Raw genomic sequence first — 8,137 nt, 5'->3', positions numbered from 1 at the left:
GGCTTCCTTTATTGGGTCAATACATCATGCTGGGTCTTTGGCCCAATATGCATTTAGCATTTGCTCAGTTGTTTTACCAAACCCACACTGGAACAGAAAAAGATGCAGTTCAAAACCACATTCAAATACCCCAGGCCAACACCGTACTGACTGCAGAGTCACCCCCGAATGGCCATAAAACGGCCATAAATCTCTGCAGACGGCCCCGATAAAACCAGAGATCAAACAAAGTGAAAGTGGCATGCAGTCTGGACACGGCCATAAAATGCGACACTCAGTCAAAGTGAAAGTGGCATGCAATGTAGACAGGAATTTCTGTTCCAGTGTGGGTTTTGTATAACAGCAGAGCAAATGCTAGATGCAGATTGGGCCTCCGTCTTTTCCTAGTTGTGTTTTCTCATCATGTAGGGTTGCCAGGTCCCCCCTCCCGCCATCGATGTGGGTAGGGTTGGGAAACCTCTGGAGATTTGGGGGTGGAGCCTGGGGAGGACAGGGACCTCAGCAGGGTATGATGCTATGCAGGCCACCCTCCAAAGCATCCATTTTCTCCAGGGGAACTGAGTTCTGTAGTTGAGAGGGATAATCTCAGGCTCTCCTCACTATTCTACACACAATGCCATACTATAATAATAATAATAATCCAGAATCAGATGAGCTGTAATTCTAGAATTAGGGTTGTAAAACCAACCAGAAATCTAAAAACAGAACTCAAGCAAAGCATAAGTCTTAACACATTAAATGATGCAAAAATTACGTAGTAGGATCCTAGTTTTAGCAAGCAATACACAGTAAAGTTACTTGAATAAATTATTAGGGGGGCTGTGGTCTATACACAGTAATATAGACCACAGCCCCTAATAATTTATTCAAGTAACTCTGTGAAACATTTAGTAGTGTGACGCTTTGCCTGCATAGAAAAGCCCTCTTGAATAATTCAGTTTTGCATAGTTTGCAGAAACCTTCCAGCACATTTTAGAACTGTAGTTTTAGCATCGTGGACAATAAATTTTTAGATATAAATAACCACTAAAAATACCTCCCATATATGTAACTTTTCATAGCGTAAAAACAGACAAGGTAATTTGCCTGGCTTCATCAGGTAAAGATTGAAAATTAACACAGAGAAATGGCAGCATTGTTGGTTTCCTGATTTTTGTCGTGTATTACACATTGTAGTGTATAATCAACATTTAAAAGATTCATAAGATTCGTAAAACAGATTTTCCATTGACATTGTTTCATCAGGTTAGATTTCATCGCAAAGCAAAAGCCACAGTGCACAATAACGTATTATAACTTCAGTCATGTTGCTATCTGAATGCCCGCCTAGTATAACAGCCACTATAGTGCAGTGGTTACAGTGTTGGGAGGACCAGGTTCAGATTCCCACTCTACAATCAAAGCTTGCTGGGTGACCTTGGGTCATTCACATTCTCTCAGTCTAACCTACCTCACAGGGTTGTTGCTTTGGGGATAACATGGAAAAGAGGAGAGTTATGTAAACCACCTCGGGTCCCCGTTGGGGGAAAAAGAGGGGTATAAATAAAGTAAATAAATGAAATAAATATCATTAGCTACCAAACTGGGTTTCAGACTCAATTTTTAGTAAAAATCCATCTTTGTAATCATTTGTCCTTTAGGTAATTTAATCATGGCATTACAATAGCTGGAAACCCATGCCTAGGCTTCACATCATCTACTCAGGATTGTAAATTGCACACCTCACAGTAAAACTATTAGATGTGTTGCTATAGTACTGTGCATAATAATATAGATTATTCACATAAATAAGAAAATAATGTGAAATACTGCTTACCAGTGTTCCCTCTAAGCTGAGTTAGTGTGAGCTAGCTCACAGTTTTTTAGCCTCCGACTCACACATTTTTCTCTTAGCTCAGGAAGGATGGCTCCAGAGCAAACTAATTTTTGCAGTAGCCAAATTGCTCACTCAGAGTTCTAATGCTAGCAGCTCACAACATAGAGTTTTTGCTCACAAGACTCCACAGCTTAGAGGGAACATTGCTGCTTACTGCTAGGAAAGTGCCCTTAGGCTTGTGCTGTAAGGGTTCAATTGAACGAGAACTGGGCTTGGAGGGTACATGCCATCTTCTTTAGGCCCCAGCGAAAAGGATGAAAATAGCAGGCTCCTTGCTTCCAATGAGTCCAACTCCTTACCCTGTCTGGCGGAATGCTCATGCCTATATGCCCTTCTATGTTGCCATGTGTTGTTTGAGGGAAGGAAAAGTGGATTTTTTTTTTCTTAAGCAGGATTTTTTAAAATACCCTAAGTGTTTCTCCTAAGTAAGGACCACCCTTTCCTTACCCATTATTATATGGCTAGTGTATGTCACAGAGCCAGACTAAAGACCCTGGACAGTCCAAGGAGAGAAAAGTAAAAGCGAAACCAAACAGGCATCCATAATGCTGATTTGGATTTGGACTGCAGCATGGGGGAGTTAAGCCCACTACCATTTTTCCAACTTCAAAAGACTACAGGTCCTATATCTGCAGCCTGAATTGCCCAGCTTTGGCCATGCTCGGCAGAGCTTGGGAGCTAACCATGGTCAGGTCTTGGATGCTAGACTACCAAGGAAGACTGGGGTTGCTGTGCTGAAGAAGGCAATAGCAAATCACTTTTGCTCATCTCTTGCCTGGAATGCCCCATGAATGGGGTTCCCATGAGTCATTTGTGAGTTGACAGTATGTTGTTGTTCCTGTATCAGCAGGGCAAACTGCAGCTCTGTGCAGTCATTTCAGATTGGCAAATTGCCAATGAGGAGGGAAACACTTAACGTGCTCTGCCCTATGTCATGGTCCTGACTTGATCTGAATTGAGGATCTTCAATGCCTGTTATTTATTTGAAAATACCTGGGAACCCTACACTTTTCCACACTTACCTGGAAAGTAAGTTTCAATGAACAACGGGGGACTTTCTTCTGAGTAAACATGTATAGTATTACACTGCCAGTGTCTCTTCAGGTTTGGTTCTCAATGCACCCGCTTTACTAGTAAAGGGAGTGGTTTTAACTAATAATGCATTTCTAAGCATACTTGCTTGGAAGTGTTACTGAAATCCACCCACACACCTATCTTCCTAGTTTTGTACTGAGAATAGGGTTAAAAGTTTCACAGATGAGTGTTTGCCCAATAATACTGAGAGATATTTACCTGTACCCTTCCTTGTTTGACTCACTAAAGCATTCTCGGAAGGATATAAAATTTGGTAACTATGGTCACCCAAAAATATTGTGTCAGCTGGTGCTATTCATCTATTAGGCTTTAGGCATTTATTCTGTTTCTATTTTAATTAATTTGAACTGTCACCCAAATTGACTTTTAAACATGAAATAATTTGGTAGGCATAATTAAACTCTAATGGGGAAAATAAAACATTTTGTATTTTAGTATACACGTTAACCACTCATCAACTGAGCATTCATGTCTGATCTTTTCATATGCTAGATACCAGATCAAAGAATCCTTCACATGACAGGATGCAAAAACATTTGGGGCATAAATCCGAAGGATTCTGGGTTTTTGGCCACTGTGTGACACAGAGTGTTGCACTGGATGGGCCATTGGCCTGCCCCAACATGGCTTCTCTTATGTTCTTAAATTTGTTATGGCTAGTAGTAGTAACAAAGTACAGATCTTGAACCCTATTGATTTCAAAGTGACATTCATGGTCAGCTTTAACTAGAATGTATCTTTGATCTAAGGTGTCTGTAGCTACTTTGGCAATCTAGACAAGGGGCTGGATCTAACCAGGTATTTCACTCAGTCTCACCTAATTCCCCTCCTTAGTACAGTCCCCATCCTGCATGGCTTTTTTACCATTCAGACCTACAACACAGCCTTTTGGGTGGTCAGGGGGGCGGAACCTCTTTCTCCTTTTCTCACTAGCAAAAAAAGCTGGTTGGATCCAACCCAAGGGAAGGACAAAGCTGTAGGCGGCAAACAGTACAATCCTAAGAAAAAGTACACCTTTTTAAGTCCATGGAAGTCAGTATGCTTAGAAGGGTGTAACTCTGTCTAGGTCTGCACTCCAAATGTCTAATACCAAAGAAGGCAAAACCATCCATCTCACCCTTGCATGGCCTATTAAATCCAAGCCATCATGTAATGTTTCTGCCACAAAAAGAGAAAAGTGCTCGAGGAATACATAATCCCATTCATGTGAGTGAACTAAACTGTATACTGCTGAGGAAAGGTGTAAAGTGTCAAACCATGGGACAGAAGTATATGACTCCATGGAAAGCTATGGAAAAGTTTTAAATGAAGGCGGACATGCCCTGATTTTTCTCATTTTCAAATAAACATAAATATTTCCACAGGGAAGGGGAGGATCATCACAAAAGAAGCATAATCCCTGATGAGCTTTTGCATACTTAAGTAAGAGCCCTGTATAAATGGCTGTAGGTGGGAGGCGGATCTTAATGGTACTTACTCCAGAGCAAGTATATGAACAGCCTTATTAAGTAAGAGCTGTTTTGAACCCATGCCAGAATCCACTTTGTATTGATTATTAATAGTAAAGCATCCCTTTTCATATGTACTAAGCTCTACAGACTTCACAAAATGTTGGTTGTTGCTGATCCTTATTCACATTTTATTCTAATAGGACAATCCTACAGTCCTACTATGCCAGGATTAATACCAGTGTAACCGAATGACAAGTCTATGTTCAAATGCAAACCAACAGCATGAAAATAGAAAGTAAAGCTAATGGAGCAGTACTAATGGCAACACCCCACAACATCCCTGCAACTGTGCTGTTAACATCAATTATGCTATCACACCAATGATGCCTCCAAGTTGCCTATAAATGGAAAGCCCCAGTCAACAAGCAACAACAATGGGAATGTCATTATGATGTCACCATATCAGATATATGTATAGACATGCTCCCAGGAACAGACAACAGCACCTTGCCCTATCACTGGCTTGCCATAGCCTAGCAGTCAGGAGATGAATTCTGAGGCTGCCAAGAAAAAGGTTTGTGCTTTGCTGTGGTGCCAGTAATTCTACTCTGATAATGCTAATAGAACTGTATACAGCATGTTTGTAGTGAGTGTGTGAGAGGATCGCGTTTTTAAGAAGGAAACTTCACAGATGGAAGATAGTCATGTAGCACGAAGTTTGCACAAGCTATTTGATAGCTAAGTGGGAGGGTGATGCACTGGGAAACAGAAGACACAGAGCAGACTTCTGTCCCGAGGAGATACAAATCTGGCTTCCTTCAAGGCAACATTCACTTTTTAATGTCCTCAACAAAACAATAACTTTGGTTGTATAGAAAATCAGGACAAGAACCCAGCCTGAAGAACAGATCTCTTCCCACATAACTATAAGATCAAAATTAGTTCTGACAGCATTGTGCAGGAATGTGTTAGCCAACCATCTCATTCTTGAAGATCATGGCAGAGGAGAAAACAGGTGCAACTGCCCTCAACACTGCTTTTTTTCTGTGCGCTAATGCTGCAATGGTTGCATCAATTTCTGGAGATACATACGAACAGAATGGTTGCATGCCAAATAATAGTGGTCGTCCCCCTATGGTATTCACCCACTGAAGGACTCTTGTGGGCCCCTGTGGAGAGATGTGTTTTAATTTGGAGGCTTAGGCTGTATAAAGCCTTCACCTTTAGTTTCAAAAGTTTTTTCTTTCTACAGGATGGGAGAAGTCATGTTCTCTCCATTCTCACCTAATAATGCTTTATAAATGTTCCCTGGCCAGTGACAATGAAGTTGTCAGTTCACCTAGAAGCTGACACCTACGAGCAGACAGAGTGGACAGAAAGTTTAAGATGCTAAAATGTATGTTCCTGGAGATCTCAGAAAAGGCTGGATGGGCAAACAGAGATAATAAAACCCTTTGGCATGGAGGGGAAGCTCTCTCTGGCTGATTCCAACTAGGGAGAAGTAGCTCTCACACCAGGCTGCCATTACAATGTGGTGGGCTGGTTGCCTGAACAAAGACACCAAGGTAATGGGAAGCTTTTAGAACAGTGTAACTTCTAAGTTAAAGAGTATCCCATAGAATAAAATTAGCCAGGGCATTTACAGACTGAGAGACAGAAGATTTGTGTGTTTACACCTTTTTTTAAAATTCCTTGCTCAGTCTGTTGTTGTGCTGAGTATGCATGTGGACATTTTATTTTTAATAAATGCTTTATAATTTTGAATGTAGCAGTTGTTCTCTATACCACATAGACTTCCACCATTTGAGCATGCTATTTAAAATGGGCACTAGGAGGGGGGACAGTTAGTTGGCAAATTGCTAATCCCCAGTGGTACAAATGCAAAAAGCTGTCCATGTGGTAACCAACCACTGAGTAGCAGGAGACACAGGCACAAGGAGGGGGCTTAGAACAGCAACTCAGGGAGACAGTGGTACTGGAGGAGGTGAGAAAATCCCTCTGAGGGTCAGCAAAGCCAGGAGAGTGATGCATTGCCGGGCAGATACTCAGACAGCCGCTGGTGCCCAGAAGTCATGGAAAGCAGGATACAGCAGTGCCTATGGGTCACTGGGGCTGTTCCACTACAGCACCAAGAGTATATTTTTACTCACCCCAGTACTTTTTCAAATATATAATTAGAACTGTTGTTCTTAGTAGGACCAGTCCCTAAGCAAGTGTAAGATTGCACTCTGCTCCCATCTTGTCTACAATTCCACTCAGTTGCCCCCCCCCCTGCACCAGCAGCAGCACATCTTTGACCTAGAGGGGCACAAGAGGGCTGAGCAGTAATCCTATTCCTGCCCCTCATGTGCAAGTCAAAGATAGGATCATTCTGAAAGAGATAATAAAACCCTTCAGCATAGAGGGGAAAGTCTCTGGCTGATTCCAACTAAGGAGAAGGAGCTCTTACACCAGGGCTCCTGCTGATGGCTGCCATTGTCATGTGGTGGGTTGTCTGAATAAAGACACCAAGGTAAAGATACGTTTTTAGAACAGTTTAACTTCTGAGTTAAAGAGATGAAGCTAGAACTGGGACAACTGGAGCGAGCATGGAGGCATGCCCCTGGACAAAGCCTCAAAAACAGAGGACATTTATGAGGACCTATGAGATGGCAGTGAAAGTTGCTAAGAAGAGATTTTATGTGGCCTCCATTGCATCTGTGAGCAATTATTTAGGACAATTCGGTCTTTAACTTCTTTGTCTCAGGACAAACAAAAATGATAAGTAATTGGGTATTGGCTCTGAGGCATTTGCAAGCTTTTTCACAGACAAAGTCTCATTGCTCCACCAGGACCTCCCAGCCACAATTGATACAGTAAGGGAACTGGAAGCCCCTTGCATGTCTTCTGGTCCAGTCCTGGGCCATTTCAACTGACTCTCGCAGGAGGAGGTTGACAAGGTCCTGGTAGCTGTGAAGCCCACCACTTGCCTTCTTGACCCATGATCGTCTTGGCTGGTCAAGGCCTTCAGAGATGGTGTTCAGGTCCCTCTGGTAATATAATCAATCTATCCCTGTCCTCAGGGATGTACTCCAGGTTGGGAAATTCCTGGACATTTGAGGGGTGGAGCCTTGAGAGGGTGGGATTTGAGGAGGGGAGGAACTTTGGACTGGTGTAATGTCATAGACTCCACCCTCCAGCCATTTCCTTTCCCTGTCCTCAGGGATGTACTCCAGGTTGGGAAATTCCTGGACATTTGAGGGGTGGAGCCTGGAGAGGGTGGGAGTTGAGGACTTGAGGAACTTTGGACTGGTGTAATGTCATAGACTCCACCCTCCATCCATTTCCTCCACAAGAACCACCATTGCCAGCCTCCGGGTGAGGACTGGAGGTCACTCAGAGTTACAACTGTTGTCCAGGCGACACAAATCAGTTTCCCGGGATAAAATGGCTGTTTTGGAGGGTTGAGTCTATGGCATCATACCCTGCTGAGGCTGCTTGCCACCCCAAGCCTCACTGTCCCAAGGCTCCACCCCCAAATCTCCAGGAATTTCCCAACCTGGAGGTGGCAGCCCTGAGGTGAATTGATCTCTGTAGCTGGGATATCCGTTGTGATTCCCAGACCACTGCCACTGCTGCTGTGGGGGGAGAGGAAGCAGGTGGGTGGCTAGGAGCACTGCCACCACTGCTGCTGCTGCTCTGCAGAGTGGGGGAGGAAGCAGGCAGGAGGCTGGGA

Source organism: Gekko japonicus, unplaced genomic scaffold (genome assembly GCF_001447785.1).
Source record: "Gekko japonicus isolate JY-2015 unplaced genomic scaffold, Gekko_japonicus_V1.1 scaffold4, whole genome shotgun sequence".
NCBI lineage: Eukaryota > Metazoa > Chordata > Lepidosauria > Squamata > Gekkonidae > Gekko > Gekko japonicus.
The sequence above is the reverse complement of the archived record's forward strand: the minus strand, read 5'-3'. Positions refer to the sequence as shown.